Source organism: Protopterus annectens, chromosome 16.part0, assembly GCF_019279795.1.
Source record: "Protopterus annectens isolate FY-2018-M chromosome 16.part0, PAN1.0, whole genome shotgun sequence".
Lineage (NCBI taxonomy): Eukaryota > Metazoa > Chordata > Ceratodontiformes > Protopteridae > Protopterus > Protopterus annectens.
The window spans coordinates 561219779-561241030 of NC_056750.1; the positions used below are offsets into that span (position 1 = coordinate 561219779).

At 39.5% G+C, this 21252-nt stretch overlaps 1 protein-coding gene across 1 annotated transcript in view; it reads left to right on the forward strand.

The window, feature by feature from the left end:
* The first annotated feature begins 203 nt into the window (after positions 1-203).
* ASS1 (argininosuccinate synthase 1) overlaps positions 204-21252 on the forward strand; it is a 681159-nt gene continuing 660110 nt past the window's right edge. The window contains exon 1 of the mRNA XM_044057968.1: positions 204-325. The gene's annotated coding sequence lies outside the window, so the exon portion shown is untranslated. The remainder of the gene's footprint in view (positions 326-21252) is intronic.

The following is a 21252-nucleotide window of genomic DNA, read 5'->3' on the forward strand; positions in this document are numbered from 1 at the left end:
TAGTGTGTCATTGGATCCAGCTGCGACACACCATAGCACACCCCATCCAGGAATGTTGATACGGTTATAGACGTAGTAATTGCTGGAGGTCGCATTTGGAAAGGATGTGTAGTCCTTTAAAATTAAAGGCGGTGCAGTCTGGGCAAGTACAATATGTAAATTCCGGCTACACCCCTCTTACGCAGGGGGTAAGTCTCCACCCACCTAAAAAATAAGAAAAGGTCTGTCAGAAATCCGGATTTTAATATACCGTTGGTGCCAGCTAGCAGAAACAGAGTCGTGTGTTCAGCATTTGCAACTGTCTTTCATTGCAGCAACGTTCTTGGTGAGTAGAAAAACTGCGGAGAGGAGACAATTGCATGATTCCGCGTGTTGCTGAGACAGGCAGATCTCGAGCGCAACCGGCACGTGCATTGTATACTGTAGTACTATATGCTGTGTATGTGCACTTGTAATAAGAAAGGTATTTTGCTACAATGGTAAAGTTTGGGGGTTTCAAAACGCTGGATTATACCAGCTGTTTTTATAGCTTGTGGGTTCACGTTCTCCTTTACTGTAAACTTTGGCAGTGAAATTTGTTCTTTTTATGATTATTTAGTTTGCACGGGTCTGTAAGATGAGTTTAAGGTTGGTCTGAAAATAGTTTCATCTTTGACTCTAGTAGTACAGCCAGAAATTAGCAGGCGATTTTCAGCATTTGATCCTGGCTCTGGGATTGTGAAGAGGCAATGCATGGCTTGGATTGCATCATCGGCAATAGAAAGGAAATCATGAGCTCTGATTTTGTTATTTGAAGTTTAATGGATTTCCTGAATAAAGAAACGAGCTGCGTTATAGAGTATTTAAAGCAAATTTCTGATTCCAGGTTTCTTTGTTTTTAATTGTCTTTTTTTTTTTTAATAATCTACATTATTTTTCTCTTCTTTCCCTCTGTTATAGTAGTTAGAGCTTCGTGAAGGAATTTAGCTCTCACTTACAAGTTGGGGGGGGGGGGGGGTAAAGTTTAGCTGTCATCCTCTCTTCTGAATCAGTCACGTCTAGAAATAATCAGAGACACTTTGTTAATTATTAGTAGCGTTAAATTGAGGAATATACAGAATAAAGTAATGCAAATTCATATGAATTTTCTGAGGTAAAAGAAGTCAGCTCAAGGTAATGTCTCTATTAAGTATAAGCCAGTACATTTTCTTTGAAAATCAACAGTTTAAGAGGTATTAGGAAGGTTTAAAAATGACTACAATTTTGAGTCAAAACCAGGGATTCCCCTTACTAGTAGGTACAATTGAGAAGTCAGTAATTCAAGCCCTTTGCACTGTATAGCAGCTATCTCTTTTGCCCTAAATCTTTGACATTTTAAGTGTTTTAATTAACACAATACTTCTGTAACGACTCATTCCCTATTCTGTGATAGTTTACTGTTTATGAATCCAGTCATTTGATATATGCAAGTTACAGTTAATTATACTTGGCTTTGATTATGATTAGGTCTTATTATCAGTATTAATGCACCTGTTTACCCACTATAATGTAATCCCCTACATAGATCTCTCTTGTCAGCATGTTATCATGAGTTTAAAAAGAGAGAACTGAACTTGTAAGTCAGCAAGTAATATCTGTTCACATTTGCTGTGTGCATACGCTTATGCATATATAATGTCACCACTTTTTATGCCTTATCCTGAAATCAAGTGAATTATATAGGATTCATTTACAGAGTAAGGAACAACATATACTTAAATTAACAGCCACATGTTTTGCAAGACTTGTCAATGGGGTGGATGTATGCGCAGAAAGGAAGAGCATAGTGCCCTTCAAACCTCAGGCATAATAAGATTATGTCTCATGCACTCTTAAAGCCTCACACATGTTTGCAAACAGATACTTCTTTAGTAATATTGCTGTGTACCCACATAATAAAATAAATGCATGTTTTTCAGCTGTTGCCCCTACAAACAAGGAATGTGTTTAAGTCAGTGATCCTGCCTTTTAGGGCAAGTTATGTACAGATCCATGTTGTATGCATTAGCTTAGATAGTTGTAAAGATCTTGTAGTTAATATAAGTCATGATGTTTCAGGGATATGCTCAGAAAAGCAAGTTGTAGTATATATGCCCGTAGCTACACCCTGGAAAGTGTACCAGTACCTGTTCTGTGAAGCAGTACAATGTAGCCCTACTTCTCATATTCTACATGTGCCACTTTTGTTAATTGAGTAAGTGAACTGGTCATCATGGACCCTCCTCAGCCTTGGTTCTCTCCACAAGAGCTAAGGTAATTGTAATATATATATATATATATATATATATATATATATATATATGGATCTAGGACAGTTGATCGAAAGACCAACTGTCCGAATCCAACCCTACCGAACACTGTTTACCGAAACTGCTTTCACCGAAAAAGCAGTTTTGGTAAATGGAAGGTAAAACACACACACATACACAAAAACAAAAAAAAAAAGCGCACACACCATGTTTATGCAGGGGGGGGCTGCACCCCCTCACCCCCTACTTTTATATTCTCACTCTGAGATCGCACTACAGTGGGGAAAAGGGAATATTCCCTTATCACCACTGTAGTCCGATCTCGCCCACTACCACTTCCCCCCAATTCCCTGTACTTTTACGAAAGTTTCGCGAAAGCACTTTTTTCGTTAAAAAGTGCTTTCGCGAAACTGTGACAGCCCGTTTCACTTTCGGTGAAACAATCTTTTGGTAGACTGTCCTAGACCCATATATATATATATATATATAGTTACATGTTAAAAGATTGAACATTTGAAACAACGGACTGCATATGGTCGATGTTTCAAAACATCGATCTTTTAACATGTGTAAAAGTAAAAGAAAGAAATTAGTTAGAAGACTGTAATGCAAGAGGGCGCAAGCCCCGCTGCACCCCCCCCCCCACTACTTAAATATACCAACTCCGAGATCGCGCTACACTGACAATACAGCACAGAATGGGAAGTTTTCCTATTCCCCGCTGTAGCGCAATCTCAGAGTTGATATATTTAAGTAGAAGGGGTGTGAGGGGGTGCAGGGGAGGCTTGCCCCCCTACATTACAGTCTTCTAACTAATTTCTTTCTTTTACTTTTAGACATGTTAAAAGATCGATGTTTTGAAACATCGACCATATGGTCTCGACCATATGCAGTTCGATTTTTCAAACTTTCGATCTTTTAGCATGTAACTCTATATATATATATATATATATATATATATATATGTGTGTGTGTGTGTGTATAGACACTTTAGAGTGACCAGTCAATCAGTGTGTTTTGGGAAGAGTACTTGGAGAAAATTCATGCAGAAAGAGCGTGCAAACAGTGAGCAGAGGTCAGGATTGGTTCCCCAGTCCTTGGAGAGGTGTTGCAGGGATTTTAATCACTGAGCCACTGTGCTATTTCCATGCCTCTGTATACTTCACAGATAAAGTGAGTAAGGTACCATCTAACAAAGTGTGACAAGGTTCAAATGACAAATTCACCACCATAACAAGTACAAGCATGCAAAATCTGAGGGTAATGCTACTTAATGCTAGAAGTCTAAACCGCAAAATGCACTCACTCGAGGCACTCCTTAAAATGGAGACCATCGACACCTGTGCAGTGTCAGAGACCTGGTTCAAGGCACCAGAGAGCACCCCTGCATTACCAGGCTATAATTCATACCACACCTTTTGGCCACCTAACCTGGACCGAAACACTAAAGGCGGAGGCATGGCCATATTTATTAAGGATACCCACACCTCCAGGCTAGTTGCTCAGCATAATGCATCCAAGATTATCCAAGTGCAGCTAACTCTGGGCAAGACGCAGTCCAAATTGTAGCTTGCTACAGAGCCCCACCATGCCCCAGGATTCCCACTTCTCATTTCTAGATACACTGGAAAATATTAGGGTACAACCCAACACCCTAATAATGGGTGATTTCAACTACCCCACCATTAACTTGGAAAACTACTCGTGTAACAACTCTTTTGCTCAACGTTTTTTGGAATTCATAAATTCCAACGCCTTGGATCAACTTATCCACACCCCCACCAGGGGCAGCAATATCCTAGACCTGGTCATTACCAACATGGGTGACCGGTGTTCCACACCAAAGGTCAATTCCTCATTGGTCAGATCCAACCACAAGCTAATCACCCTAGATATCCACATCCCGTCCCCACCCCCCCAGTAGGGAAACTACCGTAAAAAATGTCTCCAAAGCCAACTTCACACTTCTTAAGACAGAAGTGGCAAACTTCACGACACCCATGCAGATGGACAGTAGAGGTACGATTGCTGAATCCTACACAATTGCACTTTATAAGCACTTACACAAATGCATGGATTGTGCTATCCCTAACAGAACTAAGATGCTATCCTCCAAAAAATGAAGCCAAACTGGTGGTCCTCTGCCATAAACAAACTCTACAACAGGAGAAAGAAACTGTTGCAAAAAAAAAGATTAAAATCCCATGATTGGAGGAACTCCCTGGTCAGCCTCAGTAAGAAGCTGAGATCCCTCATAAAATCCTTCAAAGCTAGTTACGAAAACACAATTGCCACTGATTCTAAAGACAACCACAAAACATTCTATAGCTATGTCAAGAATCTTAATGGCAACACTCAGATCTGCTCTGAGTTACAGCAAAATGGCACTAAATATACAGAACCAGCTGATATTGCCAACATCCTGGCAGATAGGTTCAATGCTAACTTTATCCCCCTCTCAGCCCCTAAAGGGCCCATCTCTATACTGGAAGAATGCAAAGTTCCTGTAATCAGGGCTGCACAGGTAAAAACCACACTCTCCAAAGCCAAGAACACAGCATCCATGGGACATGACAACATACTAGGCTGCATTCTACACGAACTACAGAGCGAACTGGCACCCCACCTAAGTACCATGTTCAGTCCTAGCCTCACCTCAGGCTTTGTGCCCACTGAATGGCGCACAGCGATGGTTATCCCACTCCACAAAGGGGGAGCCACCACAGACCCCGGGAATTGCTGCCCCATTAGCCTGATGAGCCTGGTCTGCGAGGCCATGGAACGTATCATCATGGAACTTTTAAACAAAAACATTGGTAATCTCCAGTCTCTGGACCCCACCCAGTTCGGATTTGTAAAAGACAGATAATGTCTCCTAAACCTGATAGACTTCTTTGAAGCAGTCACCAAAGCTACAGATGAGGGTAAGGTGGTTCACACAGCCTATCTAGATCTTGCCAAGGCTTTCGATACCATTACCCACTCTGGAATTATAGATTCACTAAATTAGGTATAAATCCCTATGTCACAAGACGGGTTGCCAACTGGCTCACTGACAGAACCCACACTGTGAAAGTATCGGACTCCAAATCCGACTTCAGACCATTGACAAGTGGAGTACCACAGGGTTCAGTTCTGTGTCCTCTCCTGTTTGGTATCTACTTCTCTAAAGACGGTCTTTGGCTAACGAAGTTCGCAGATGACTGCAAACTAGGAGCCATAATCGAAACTCCTAATGATGTGGACATCCTACAAAAGGGCCTCACTGAGATAGATGCCTGGTGTCAAAGCCACAGTCTCAAGCTCAATGCCAAAAACTGCATTGTCATCCCCTTTGGTAAAAACTCTGTACCCATGAACTACCACATAGGCGGTAGTAAACTTAACACCGAAAGTGTGATAAGATATCTTTGGGCACAGGTGGACAGTAGTCTCTCCTTTGATAATCACATCGCCACAGTAGTCAAGAAATCCTCCTACGTGGCACACCTCATCACAAAAGGTTTCTCATCCAGGAAAAAAGAGGTCATTGTTCCCCTCTACTTGTCATTCATTAGACCCATTATAGAGTACAACACCCCTTTTGGTATGTACCTCACAAGACATCTACAACTGGAAAGACCACAGAAATACCTCACAAAGAGGATTACTAGCCTCAAACAGATGCCCTATGCAGACCGTCTCAAACATCTCTAGCTTTACTCTGTCGCATATTGCTTACTCAGAGGCGATCTCTGCCTAACATACAAAGCTATGTCAAACCCAGAGATGTTGGACATGCTCCACTTAGAGAAATCCCAATCCCTCCGAGCTACACGCTCTAGGGACCTAAACCTTGTCACCACAATAAACAGAACATGCTGGAGGGATAAATTCCTGTCCCAGAAACTTCCCATACTCTGGAACAAACTACCTGTCTGTGTCAAACAAAGCTCCTCATTAACACTCTTCAAGAAAAATCTTGATGATTGGATGGGAGATAGGAAATTCACCCCGAGGATCACTTCTGTGGCTCTGCTCGACAGGGGCACAGGAAAATAATTTTCTTGGGTGGTGAAAGCCAGGATACCCTTTTGGCTAGGCTTATATAGGCCCTATGGCCAATAGCCTAGTACCTTCCTATAAACCTATACTGATGGCCACTACTTTAAATTTGCTGCACAGTGTCTAACACAAGTCTAGATGATTAGATTCAAAATGTATTCCCAAAAAGTAAAAGTTCACTCTGCTTTGACCCATTCACTTCAATAATTACTGATTTTAGAATAATATTGTAAGCATAATAATACATTGTTGGTTAGGAAATGCCATCATTCATCAGAAATGTAGTCAGTCACAGGCAGATTATTTCAGTTTGCCCTCTTCACTTCATACTGCTGCTGCATGCAACAGTGAGTAAGATACCGTCTAACAAAGTGTGGCCTCCTTCTCTAAACACACACACGTGCAATTGTGTGCATGTGATTTTCAGAAGTTGTTGCCTGCAAACACAAAAAGGTTGTTTTAGGTAATCATTCTTCCAAGAAGTATTTGTACGGTTTTGTGTTATAAGTAAATATTAAGGCAAGAAGGAGCATTGGTTGCTGTGTGATAACTGCATGCCTAGGTGCATAGTATGTAACAAGGGTAAAAACAAGTGTCATTCTGCACCTAGGTGACGTGATATCACAAGATCAACCAACAACCTCAAGTGCTTTAATGTTCTTATAAAATAGCTATGTTTGTGGTTTATATATATATATATATATATATATATATATATATATATATATATATTAATAAAATAGGATCATAAGAAGTTACTAGACTAATGGCCCTAGGGCCCTTAAAAGCCTAGCCAAGTACATCCTCTGTTCCCAAGAATATCAAGGTGTTAAGCAAAACTAAGTCAACAACTACTGACCTTGTCCAAGAGGGACACAGGTAAAACTCCCAGGGTGAATTTGTGGTTTCCCATCCAGTCATCCAATTTATGTTTAACTGAATTGGAAGTTTGTTCCAGAGGAGAGGTAACCTTTGTGAGACATGTCTGTCTCTCCAGCAAGTCTTTTTGATGTCACATACTAGGTGAGTTCCCCAGAGCGAGTGCATCTTACACCATTTGATTTACGAATGTGGAGCATTTACATTAGAGCAGAATCGGAGATTGCTTTATATGCAAGGCAGAGGTTACTACTGAGTAGTCTGTAAGACACAGAGTATAGTGACAGTGATTTCAGTCTGTCAATGTATGACATATGCTGAAGACCTTGAATTTTCTTTGTAAGAAACCTTTGAGGTCTTTCCAATTGCTGCAGGTGCCTGGTAAGGTATATATCAAAGGTAGCATTGTACTCTATTATTGGCCTGATGAGTAAGGAATATAGGGGAGTTATAACCTCTTTTTTCTGGATGCAATGCCCTAACTTATGAGGTGGGCTACATAGAAAGCCGTTCTTACCACTGTGGAAACGTGGTGGTCATAGGAGGGGTTGCTGTCAACCTGTGTGCCCAATTTTCTCACAACTGATTGCATGCTTAGGGTGTTGTTATTAATGTGGTAGTCTGTAGGGATGTCGCCCTTGCCAAAGAGGATGATGATGCATTTTTTTTATGTGTTGAGTTTTAGCCCGTGACTATGGCACCATTTTTTTGTATGTGTAAGGCCCTCTTGTAGGATGTTGACATTGTTTGGGGACTCGATGACTGCTCATACCTTACAAATTATCAGCAAACTTTGTTACCCATAGGCCTTTTGTTTTAGCCTGTACATCCGAGAAGTAGATTCCAAATTGTAGGAGAATGAGCACTGATCTCTGTGGAATACCACTGGCTACTGGTCTGCTGGTGGAGGTAGAGTCACCTATTTTGACTGTGTGTTCTATCAGTGAGCCAGTTTGCAACCCACCTGACAAATATTTTGTAAGTTATGTTAGTATGTGACCAAAAGGTTTTAGCATTTTGTTATAATTAAGTAGCTGAGAGTCACAGCCTTACATCTAATAAGAAGGCAAATGCTATTGCCTGCTTTGCTACATAAATGGGTTATTTACCCATGACAGTCAGGCATCAGACAGCAGTGATGCTTCAAGGCAATTGTGAATTCAGGATTCACTGGGCAGTACATGATATGTTCATACTCCTATTAAAATGTGTTATGAGCACTGAAAGCGGATAAGGCATTTCTCTCCTAAATGAAAAATCCATAATCCTTCTGAGCCTTTCAAAGTTTTTTTAATAATTATTTAATGAAACTCCTAATCAGATTTGGTGAATAACTTGTTTCCTAAACAGTTTGCTCCTGTATCTTGTGCTGTATTTTCCTTCACAGTATTTAGCTGATATTAAATGCTGACACCCTAGTCTAAGGGCACATTACAGAGAAACTCAAACCAGGCTGAGAATGTGTTTTCCTTGTATTCTGGAATGACATAATTGCATTGTTTTTAAATCAGAGCTCATCTGTTATTTACATCTTTCTTATTTTACTATGTAAGAAGGATGGAATAAAAAAAACAATTTAAAAGGGTTTAACTTTGAGAGCTGTAGCGATGGGTCAAAGTTGAAGGGCACATTGGAGTTGTCAGATTATTCTCTTGCCTTTCTGTTGTCTTTCTTGTTCAAACTATTATCTGTTTTTTTACCTTTTCCATTGCTGACTTGGGAACTGAGTGATATACATTTTCTTAGGGGAACTAAAGTAGATCTTCTGTATTGAAAAGAATTTGGTAATTATCCCTTATATGTCACAAGAGGAGAGACAGATTAAGTGACTTTTTGCGGACATTTGCAGTTTTAGCATGAGTGGTGATGGTGTGGCTGTTAGGTTTGAAGGAGGGCATGTCCTTTATGAAACATGTAGTTTTCCTATGCAGAGTATTGACTAGTAGGCAGTAAATGTTATTAAATGTAGGTTCTGTCATATAAATGTAGTAGTATGTTGAAGTCTTTGTGGACAGTTTGTAATGCTGTCCATAGTGCATAATAATTGCTGTAATAGTATCCTTACAGAGTTTTAATACGGCTTTACTTTCCTCCTTTTTAAAGATGTTGTACATCAGTTTAGTATACAAAGTGGGTAGTATGATTTTTTATGGCATTTCAAATATCTGCCAAAATAATATCATTATAATGCCTTGTTTATGGTCTTTTAAGTGCCATTTTGTAAACAGAATGGTAATGGATTTCAGGCATCTTACGGCTTGTATGAGTCATAATGCTTTTGAGAGATACTTCTAAATAGATATACCCAAATATGTAGAAAGAGTTTGCCTACAGCCTTGCATACAGAATCACATCTTTGGAACTAATGATCATCTTCTGAAACCTAAAAAATGCCAGTGTTATGCCCCTGGCTACAGTACGTAAGCTCACCATATTCTGTCACTGTCTAATAACTTTCCTAGTCTTTGTATCCCTCTAAATGTATTTTATACTTACCTTAATATTTGATTTTCTTGTATATTGTGTATATAACTCTTTTTTGTTTAACTTCTACATAATGCCTAATCTCTTTTTGATTTCAGTCAGCTGTAAGACGTTATCATACCGGATGTTTAACTGTACTTACGTTACTGTTGTACTACTATAACCTTGTTGTATACATTGTATTGCACTGACACTCTGTCTATATTGTATAAATTAATTTTATTATTTTACTTTTCCTGGGCTAAGACAGAAGTTGGTCATTTGTGATCAGTGAACTACCGTGTTACCAAATTCAAATAAATAAGCACGTAATTATTGTTTCTAGAAATGTTTGAAACTGAGTTTATTTACAGAAAGTCTAGTGTTATTCTGTAATTTGTAAACTCTTGTGTGCCACACTGTTTGCTTGTACTGCAACAAGACCTATGAAATTCCAGGTTATAAATCAATATTGCTGTCTGTCTGTCTCTGTCTCACCCATCTGCCTCTTTCTCCCTTTAAGTCATTTTCTATTATCTGATCAGCATCTTGACAATAGCCTGTTTTTTAGCAGAAGCCCAATGAGAAAAGCTTCAACATACTCCACGAAAGCAAAACAGTAGAATATAACAAATATAAACATTTGATATGGATTATCATTTTTACTAGTACAGTATAACATAAAGTTGTAAAGGTTATCATTTTTTTGCAAGTATAGTACAATACGATATAATATTATGTAACCAAAGAAGAAATTTGTGTAGTGAGGGGACTAAGCTTAATTTATTTAAATTACAAGAGTTGAAAAGAGAGAGAAAGAGAGAAGGAAACAAAGGTAAGATAAGTAGAGAAAATACATGAATTCAAAAGGGAGAAAAACAGGCAGCGGTTAGTTGAGAAACTGATTATTAGTAAGTTGAAAAGAGTGTCAGAGATGGGAGGGAATTGAAGAATAGTTAATAAATGAAGTATGCGTATAAAATTAATAGAGGAAGAGATTTACAATTTAAAATCAGTATTTGAAGGATATGCACATTATTGTCATAGTGAATAAATAAGATTTTCAGTAGTGGAACAGGAGACGGTAGTAATATAAGGGGGTAGGTGGTCAGAAAAATGATAATAGCTGGAGGAAGTGAAAGGGAGGATGGCTGTATAAAAGGTGGGGTGAGAGATAAAACTGTGGTTAGGCATGATTAGAGTGGAAAAATGAATAGCCAACAAAGAGCTAGGCTTTACACATTTTGAGAAACTCCAAAAGTTTGGCAGGCTATATTCTCATTCTGTTATATGCTGATATGGCACCTTGTCAACAGCAGTATGCATTTCCAAGAACCCACAAAGAAAATGTAAATCAACCAGAAAACATCCTGAGGAAAGGCACACAAGTCATCAAGAACAGAAAGTGAAAGGAAGATGAATAACATATGGCATATGGCTATCAGGGAGACAGCACAAGGTACTACATGAGGAAAGGTAAGTCCCTTGTTGTAGATGTTACATTCGTGCAACTTAACTAGCATGGCCTTTCTTACCACATACCAGCTTGTCTTGCATTACCTCATTCATGTTGCCTTAAAACTAGCAGTGCTGTCTGTGGCACTCTGCTTAGCCTTGCTACTAAACTGCATCTTTCCTCTGCATTTTCTTATGGAATAAACAGCTGTCAGATTTACAAACTGCTCTGTTAGGAACCTAAACAGTTTACACCTACACTAAAAAGTGCAGCACTTGTTCCAAATAGCTTTTTCTTCTCAAAAAGCTCAGCACTTGTCTTATAAGCATATCCCTTGTCTTAGAAGCATTCTCTTTGCAGGTCAAGCACTCCTATATTATACAAATCTCTCACTAGCAAAAACCCCCAGGAGTGCCCACTTCCCTGCTAAGCCCACTACTTTTCTGTCTCATACTAACTCATAATTCTTTCTAGCATGTCGAAGGGTCAGATGCTGGCGTCCTCTCCTGCCCAGTTGGTGAATCTGGGAATTCTGAGACAATGTTACAATTGCCTCATGTACACAGACAACCCTCTCCTCCTCCCACGTAACACTAACACTTGTGAGAGATGCAGCTATTTAGCCAGACTGGAGGTTGAGCTCTCTCAACTCAGGACTGGCAAGACCAGGCAGGAGGAGAAGGCAACTACACGCACCACAATACCAGTCTCACATAACTCAACCACACCACTGAATCAAACACATAAACACACTAAGACATACTCGGAGGCTCTGAGTAAAAATTTACCTAAACAGCAGAGGCCTCCAAAGCAGACACCCAAGCAACTGCAAACTCAATACACCACACAAACAACACATAAACAACAAAATCAGTGTGCAAAGCAGTCACTGCCCTTAAGGCCAAATACAACACCAAACATACTTGTCATAGGTGACTCCATAGTCAGACACACTGACGTCCCGCTCACCAGACTGAGTAAGGAGAGGGTCACAGTAAGCTGCCTGTCGGGCGCTAGAATCCGCCACATAACGCAAGCACTCAGGTCTCTCAACAGCAGGTACAAGTGCGACTCAGTCATTGTCCACGCTGGTGTCAACGACCTGAGACGTACCTCCTTGGACTACATGAAAAGAGACATTGAGGAGCTCTCTGATTATGTAGCCCAGGCAGGTATGACCCTGACCTTGAGCAGTATCCTACCTTCACCTAGAATGATGCCACAATACAGTGATAAGATGATCAGCTTTAATAATTGGCTTAAATTCTGGTGTCATTCAAAGGGGATCCAATGTCTGTCTGCCTGGGATGACATGCTGGACAAGCCACGCTGCTTCGCAAGGGACGGCTTGCACCTGTCACCCCTAGGCTTCCGGATATTGGCAAAGGCTCTTGCCACCCCATAGTGCCTTTTTAGGCAAGGCTCAAATTCTAAACCTACCACCCTAGAACACAAAAAGTAAAAAACTAAGGGTAATGCTGCTCAATGCCAGAAGTCTCAATCTCAAGATGCACGCACTCGAGGCCCTTCTCAGTATGGAGAACATCGATGTCTGTGCTGTGACAGAAACCTGGTTCAAGGCTCCTGAGAGCACCCCAGCACTATCAGGTTTCACCTCATATCATGCGTTCCGCCCCAAAATCCGGACAACACCAAGAAAGGAGGGGGTGTCCATATTCATAAAGGACACCCACACCTCAAGGTTGGTGGCAACGCACGATGCATCGGAGACCATCCAGGTGCAATTAACCATAGGCAAGACTGCTCTGCAATTTGTAGCATGTTACAGGCCACCCTCTCAAACTCAGGAACCTCACATGGCTTTCCTGAAAACAATGGAGGGGATAAATGTATCTCCAAACACCATCATACTAGGTGACTTCAACTACCCTAATATAGACTGGGAACACTACTCAAGCCCAAACACTCTAGCCCAAAGGTTCCTGGAGTTCATAAACTCAAATGCCATGGAACAACTAGTCACCATCCCCACAAGAGGAGAAAACATACTTGATCTCATCATCATGAACATGGGATCACAATGTTCAACACCGGAAGTATACCCCTCACTGGTGAGATCAGATCATAAACTAATCTCGCTGGTGGTCCTCATCCCGCCCCCACCTGAAATAAAAAAGACCACAGTGAAAAACTTCTCAAAAGCCGACTTTACACTTCTAAAAACTAGTGTGGTCTCCTTTAAGGCCCCTGAGCCAGTGGTAAACATTACTCAAACTGCTGAATCACTTACAAATGCCTTCTACCAGCACCTACAGGACTGCATGGATCAGGCAATCCCAAACAAAACTAAGACTCTTTGTACCAAAGGCAAGCGTCCAGTCTGGTGGACCCCAGCCATAAACAAGCTCTACAACAAAAGGAGGAAGCTACTACAAGATAGAGCAAAATCCTTGAAAGGTAAGACACCTTTGATCATTATAAGTAAAAAACTAAAAGCACTCATAAAATCATCCAAGGCAAATTTTGAGAGAAAAATCACCAAGGACTCAAAAGACAATCATAAGGCCTTCTTTAGCTATGTTAGAAACCTAGGAGGAAACTCCCAGATATGCTCAGAATTAGTTCAAAATGATGTGAAGATTACTGAACCTACACACATTGCCAACATACTGGCTGACAGGTTCAGTGCAAACTCCCCCCTCCCCCAAAGGAGAGATACCTATACCAGAGGATTGTAGCCCCCCCAAACATCTCCGCCCAGGTGAGAACTGCTCTCTCCAAAGCAAAAAACACAGCATCCATGGGACCGGATGGTGTCCCCGGCTGTGTGCTCCACGAACTCAATGAGGAATTAAACCCGCAGTTAGGACAGCTGTTTAATCTTAGCCTCACCTCAGGATACGTGCCCAAGGAGTGCCGCACGCTGACTGTGGTCCCACTTCACAAGGGCGGTGCCTCCACCGACCCTGGAAATTACCGTCCCATTAGCTTGACAAGCCTTATCTGCAAAGCCATGGAGAGGATCATAATGGAACTCATAAATAAAGACATAGGGAACTTGCAGACTTTGGATCCAACCCAGTTTGGCTTTGTCAAAGGCAGGTCATGCCTTTTAAACTTGGTTGACTTTTTGAGACAGTCACCAAGGCCATTGATGAGGAAAGGCAGTCCATACAGCCTACCTTGACCTGGCAAAGCCCTTTGACACAATACACCACTCAGGTATCATCAAAAAACACATCAGCTTGAATGTAAACCCATACATCACAAGATGGGTTGCAAACTGGCTAAGTGACAGAACCCACAGGGTCAGAGTTGCTGGAGCCATGTCAGACTCAAAGCCTGTCACAAGTGGTGTCCCACAGGGTTCAGTCCTGGGTCCACTCTTGTTCGGCATCTACTTTTCTGAAGTACAAGCAAACACAGGAGGGTTATGGCTGACAAAGTTTGCAGATGACTGCAAACTGGTGCCATAGTTGAAAACACATCTGACACAGATATCCTTCAGAAGGGCCTCACAGAAACGGATAACTGGTGCCAGAGCCATGGCCTAAAGTTAAATGCCAAGAAATGCATAGTCATACCCTTCGGGAAAAACAAGGTTACCCCTAGCTACCATATAGGTGGCAATCCACTGAGCACAGAAGAAGTCATCAGGGATCTGGGGACCCAGGTTGACAGTAGCCTTCGTTTGACACTCATGTTGCTAAAGTAGTTAGGAAAACCTTCTACATTGCCCACCTGATCATGAAGGGATTCACATCTAGATCAAGGGAGGTCATCGTCCCCTGTACTCATCACTCATTAGACCTATGATTGAGTACAATGCCCCATTCGGAATGTATCTGAACAGACACCTGCAGCAGCTGGAAAGGCCCCAAAAGTTCCTCACCAAAAGGATAAAGGGTCTCAAAAATATGTCTTATGCTGCCCGACTGAAAGAACTCCAGCTCTATTCAGTCTCATACCGCTTGCTCAGAGGTGACCTGTGCCTGACATATAAGGCCATGTCAAACCCTGATTTGATGAATATGCTTCACCTCAAAAAATCTAGATCCCTCAGAACCACAAGGGCGGGAGACTTAAACCTTGACACGGTTATTAATAGAACGTGCTGGAGGGATAGATTAATCACCCAGAGACTCCCTATGCTGTGGAACAAAATCCCGGTACATGTGAGGCAGAGCACCTCGCTGGCCTTGTTTAAGAGGAATCTTGACCAATGGATGGGGGATCGCAGATATACCCCAGGGATTACTTCAGTGTCACTGCTTGACAGAGGCACAGCAAAATAATAGGCATAGTTTTATTCAAACTAAAGGGGTGGCGAAAGCCAAATAACTATGGGCTAGGCTTATAAATGCCCTTGGGCAGATAGCCTAGTATGAACCTATGAAGATGTCTTCGTATTTAAACACCTGTAAAATATACACAGTGTTTTGAAAAGACTTGAAGGAAAGCTTTAGTGCCACCAAACTGTGAAGTTAGCTGTTTGTTCAAGCTCCATTGTGTTACACAAGGCTGAGACCACTTATGCGACTCAGCGGAACATTATTTTTTCAAATATGTTGAACATTTTGCTAAATTGTCATTTAAAATGGTCACACAACTAAAATAATGGCACATTTTCTTATTGGTGTGCTACATCTACATAATGCTTATGCAATATTGCAAGTTACACAAGTTTATTCTTATATCATATTGATGATTTGCATTCACATATTTCATGTGATCATTTAATTATGTAAATGGCAATGTATTAAATATAGTTACAAGTTTATAAGCAAAATCACATCTGGAACACTATGAAGCCAAAAATATTTTTTATTTATTTGGAGTCTGTGCCTTCTTTGAAGGTTGGGCGTCGGGCTGGCAACTTGGCACCATAAAAATACGCTGCCAATCATTAGCGGACCGGAGGTCTGCTGTGGCGACCCCTAACCGGGAAAAGCTGAAAGACATTTGTTGACTGGGTGTGTCCATCTGAGCTATTGCCCTTTTTCAGCGGAGGCCCGAGAAGAAAAAGATCCAAAGTTAATACAATGTAATAAAATATAGCAATACAGATACATTTTCAATAACATTATAATAGAGGTATTTAATATGCATATATTACATACATGTGTATTATTGAAAGATCAAATAGTACACAAAAGGAAGATGTTATAAAGTAGGATATAGGGTTTCTTAGGTCGAGTAGAGCAGACTATAGAAGAAGCTTTGGAGGAAGCAGTTAATGCTAATTTAATGCTAGGTTTTAATATATTAACTTGACAGTATTATGAAGGGAATAAGCAGGTTGGATGAGTACAATGCCATGACCAGTGTTTTTTAAAGTGGTATTTAGTTGCTAGCTTAAAATGTTTGGGGTGAGTCAAGGTCTTTATTTCTAGGGGAGTTTGTTCCATTCAGTAGAGGGATGGTAGCTGTACAAGTTGCACCCTGTCTTGGATTTGCATTTATGGATTTTTATGAGGTCTTGTGTTGAGCTTCGGAGTAACCTGGTAGGGGAGTAGAGAGAGAGAGATGAGAGAAGAAAGACTTGGGCAGAATTTAGACTGATATATGATGGAGTATATGATTTAGAGTTGCGATTTTAGGAACAGGTGGGGCAATTCTGGCTAGTTCAGATATTTTAGGGAGAGTCAGTGGTGAGATTTATATGTTTGAGATGCAAATCTGGCTGTTTTATGGTAAGTCGATTCTAATTTGGTAAGTAGGGAGGAGTTCAGATTTGTGAATATTTGAGAGCAATAGTTAATATTTTTAAATCCTTATTTAACCACATTAGAAAATTAAAAAAAAATAATACAGTACATTACTTAAAACATGTTGATGAAGGCACCCGCTATTCTATTAGAACAGACATTGCCAATATCTTTACAATTAAATTTAGTGCCAATATCTTTACAATTAAATTTAGTGCCAAGACTTCTATTCAAGGCTCCAAAATATCTGAATCCCGTACTTTCCCAATTATCTCTAAAGGTCATTTACTGAAAGTGCTGACAAAGATCAAAAGTACTTCCTCCATGCATCCTGACAATACACTTAGTTTCTTAATTAATACTATTAAACATGCCCTTATAGACACACTCCTTAAACAGCTACAAGTTGTGTCCCTGAAATGTGGGGCACTGCAGTAGTCATGCCCCTTCATAAGAGTGACCTTACAACTGACCTAGATAATTATAGACCTGTTAACTTTAACAAGGTTCATATGCAAAGCCATGGAATGCATTGTAACCCACCTCATCCCGACTAGGATATCGTGAATTCCGTGTTACTGTTGACCTCTGATAACCTTCACTCTCCTCCTGCTTCCCATCACTGTATTCCACATGGAGTTTAAGCTTGAAACTCGCATGACTCTACTCACAAACACCTCCCAAAGCTCATCATGCTAGGGAGCAGATAAATATCTATATCTGTATATGGATCTATGTCAGATGATCAAGTTTTCAGAAACTCGAAATTCATACGGACAAGACTATATGGTCGAGTTTCCGAAAACACGAATATCAAAAAAAAAAAACACAAAAATCTATTTTTTTTTTTTTTTTTTTTTTTTTTTACATTTATGCAGAGAGACAAGCCCCACCCCATTCCCCCTGCAAATTATATATACCAACTCCAAGATCGCACTACAGTTTAGAAAAGGATAAATTTTGCAATCCTCGCTGTACCACAGTCTCCATTCAAAAACATTTGAGTTTTCAAAAACGTGATCATATGGTGTCAACTATATGAATTTAGAGTTTCTGAAAACCCGCTCATCTGATAGGAATTTATATATATATATATATATATATATATATATATATATATATATATATATATATATATATGAAATATAAATATGGATCCCCTCTACATAATCAAATTTTCACTTACCCGATACGTAAAAGGACGAGGCAACTTTGCCTAAAACTTATTTAACAAACTGTAGTGCGATTTCAGAGTTAGTATATTTAGTTGAGGGTGAGGGCAAAATCCCCCACTTGGGTGGGTTTGATTTGCTTATGTTCATTTATTTTGTCATGGTGGCCAAGTAGTTCCTTTCCTGGAGTAAAATTGCAGTGTTCCGAGTGTTTGTGAAAGTAAGTGTTCGAGGTTGTCTCGTCCTTTCATGGATATCACTAAATATATATATATATATATATATATATATATATATATATATATATATATATATATATATATGTGTGTGTGTGTAATATATATATATATATATATATATATATATATATAGGTCCAGTTCTAAATCGTGAAAGCTCATAATCTCGAAATTCAAACTACTGAGTCCAAAATCTTGAAAGTTCAAAATACTGAAAACTCAAAATGCTGAATTTCATAATATAGAAAAAAAACTACAGGATACTAACACATACTATACTCCACCAGAAGTACATAGACAAACAAATAAAAGAGAGAGTATATTAGTTTGCTCCAACTATTAAATATATCATCTCCAAGATCACACTTTACTGCACTAAGATGAGTTATGTTGTTGTATAGCAAATTAAAAGGGAACATGACTAAGGTTACAACAGGCAGTCATGAGTCACATAATGGTATGTTTGCCATTTTCCTCTCTGGAGTGTGATCTTGGAGTTGATATATTTAAGTATCAGGGTGCGTGTGAGGCATAGCCCCTCACATGGGGGGGTGCAGGGGCTTGCCCCCCTGCTTATAGTTTGAGAGGAATAATATGTTTTGTTATGTAGTTGTGCTGGAATATTGTAAGTGTTGGTGTACTCTGTTTTTTCAATATTTTGAGTTTTCAAGTATTTTGAACTTTTAAGATTTTGGACGCAGTATTTTGAATTTCGAGATTATGAGCTTTCAAGATTTAGAAGTGGACCCATATATAGAGAGAGATATATACATATGTACATATGTGTCATGAATTAGCTTTCATATACAGTGGATATAAAAAGTGTACATACCCCTGTTTAAAATGCCAGGTTTTTATGATATAAAAAAATGCGCCCACAGTAAATCATTTCAAAACTTTTCGCACCTTTTAATATGACATATAACCTGTACAATTCATTTGAAAAACAAACAAATCTGTTAGGGGAAAAATATAAAGAATAAAAAAACATACAATAAGCTAGTTGTGTAAGTGTGCATACCCTTAAACTAATACTAATACTAGTATTATAGTTTGTTCTTCTTTCACCTTTTCCCGGTTAAGGGTCGCCACAGTGGAACTTCGGTCCACTAATGATTGGCAGTGGATTTTTTACGGGTGCCGAGGTGCCAGCTCAACGCCCAACCTTCAATGAAGCCACACCCATTCTACGCATGTCTTTCGAACGTATTATAGTAGTACTTACTAATCAGACTGCTAACTTCTAGAAATACAGTGTCAGTTGCTGTGTCCAGTCAGACACCGAGAACATAATGCATTCCATTAAGACTCACCTCACCAATTTTTTTTCCACCTACAGACATTCCTGAACCTCAGGCACATTGAGATTACTAGTAGTAGTTCACCATGGAGATTATGTATTTTTCACAGAAGTGGTGGTGTGGTCTTACTTTCTTTCATCTGTTTTATTATGTGTTATATTCTTGCAACAAAAGTGCAGGAGTAGATGCTTACTTTATTTGACATTATTCCTAGCAGTCTGATCAAAGCCAGATACACAATTAATTTGTACTTGTATAAGGCTTAAAATGTAACAATCACAATAAATATGTAAATTATGTATGTATCACTGTTCCAGTCATTGCCATTTAATGTGATGTGTTTAAGTGGACTTGTATGAACAGCTTTGCTGTAATTTACATACTTTTTTACTTTTCCATATAAAAGCTATGTATTACTTGTTACTGCTGTATATAACTTCAATCTGATGAAGTTCTGACAAATGTGAAAGTGCTCATCTCTTGTTTTAACTTGATAAAAAAATAAACCATGGTTTAAACGAGTAATGCCAGCTTGACTCCTGTTTTCTTATCTTTAATAAGAGCGCAAAGTTATCTGTGACATGGATCTTACATTAGAAGATTTGACAACTGGTCAGTTTTATTAATTTGCATGGCAATCTCAAGAGTAATCATTCCTGTATAATTCGTTTTCCCTTATTGGATTATATAAGCCAAACAAAAAACTTGTAGGAGTCATAATTGATGACAGCCTTAAGTCTTCCCTCCATATAGTACAAGCCATTAAACTCCTCAACCTGTAGGGTCAATCAGTATTGACATATACTCCAAGGATTACATTAGCATGTGTGTGTTATTCCAGTACTACTGTATGCTTCCCCATTCCAACACACATTTTTTCTGCTTATAAATGTAAACTAGCATCCTGCTGCTATAAAGTCACTAAATTTGCAAGCAACTATTCCTACAAATCACATCATTGCCTAGCGTTAAAATAATTGAACTGCTAAACTAACTTTACTCACAACTCATTGCTTACAAACTTTTGTACTCTCCTTAGAAATGACCATCATTAGAAAACACTCTGCTGTACTACTTGGCTACTAGAGCTCTGTACTCTAGCAGTCAACCTATATTAGCTATCAGTAAAGCACCCACTTATGCTGGGAAATCTCTTTGCTCCGACCATGTGGCAAAACTATGGAACAACATTCCTACTTGTATTAGGTGTGGACACACTTTGTTTTGGCTGCTGTATCTAGGTGTCGTATAGCTTATAAAATCTGAAGGCATTGCCACATGTCTTACAACTTATAAAAGCTGTAAAATACTTCACAATCCTAGACTTTTTACTGTATAAGTGGTAATACAGCAAAGTAGCTAAAGCTATGTGTTTTGCAAAGAATTGTGATCTGATTATCTGATCATAACCAATATGTAGTGACACAGTTACATTCCAAATGTGGGAAAAAAGAAATCTTTAAGCACCTTTCTTATGTAAGAATAGCACTTTAAATGATTTTTGCTAAATACCTCTTAGCAGTACTGTGACGTTTTGATCATAATAGCTGGAGCAGGCCATCACAGAACATAGTGTCACGTTTTAAGCATAATAACAGCTGGAGCAGGCTGCCACAGAACATCAATAAAACAGCCTTAAACACTGCAGTGCACTTCAGTGTCCTACAAAAGTGTGGCACATTGAAGTGCATAACATCGGTTATAGATGCTCCTTCATCAGGGGCACTTTATTCTGCCAGAGACAGTGGTCAGAACATGTGTTTT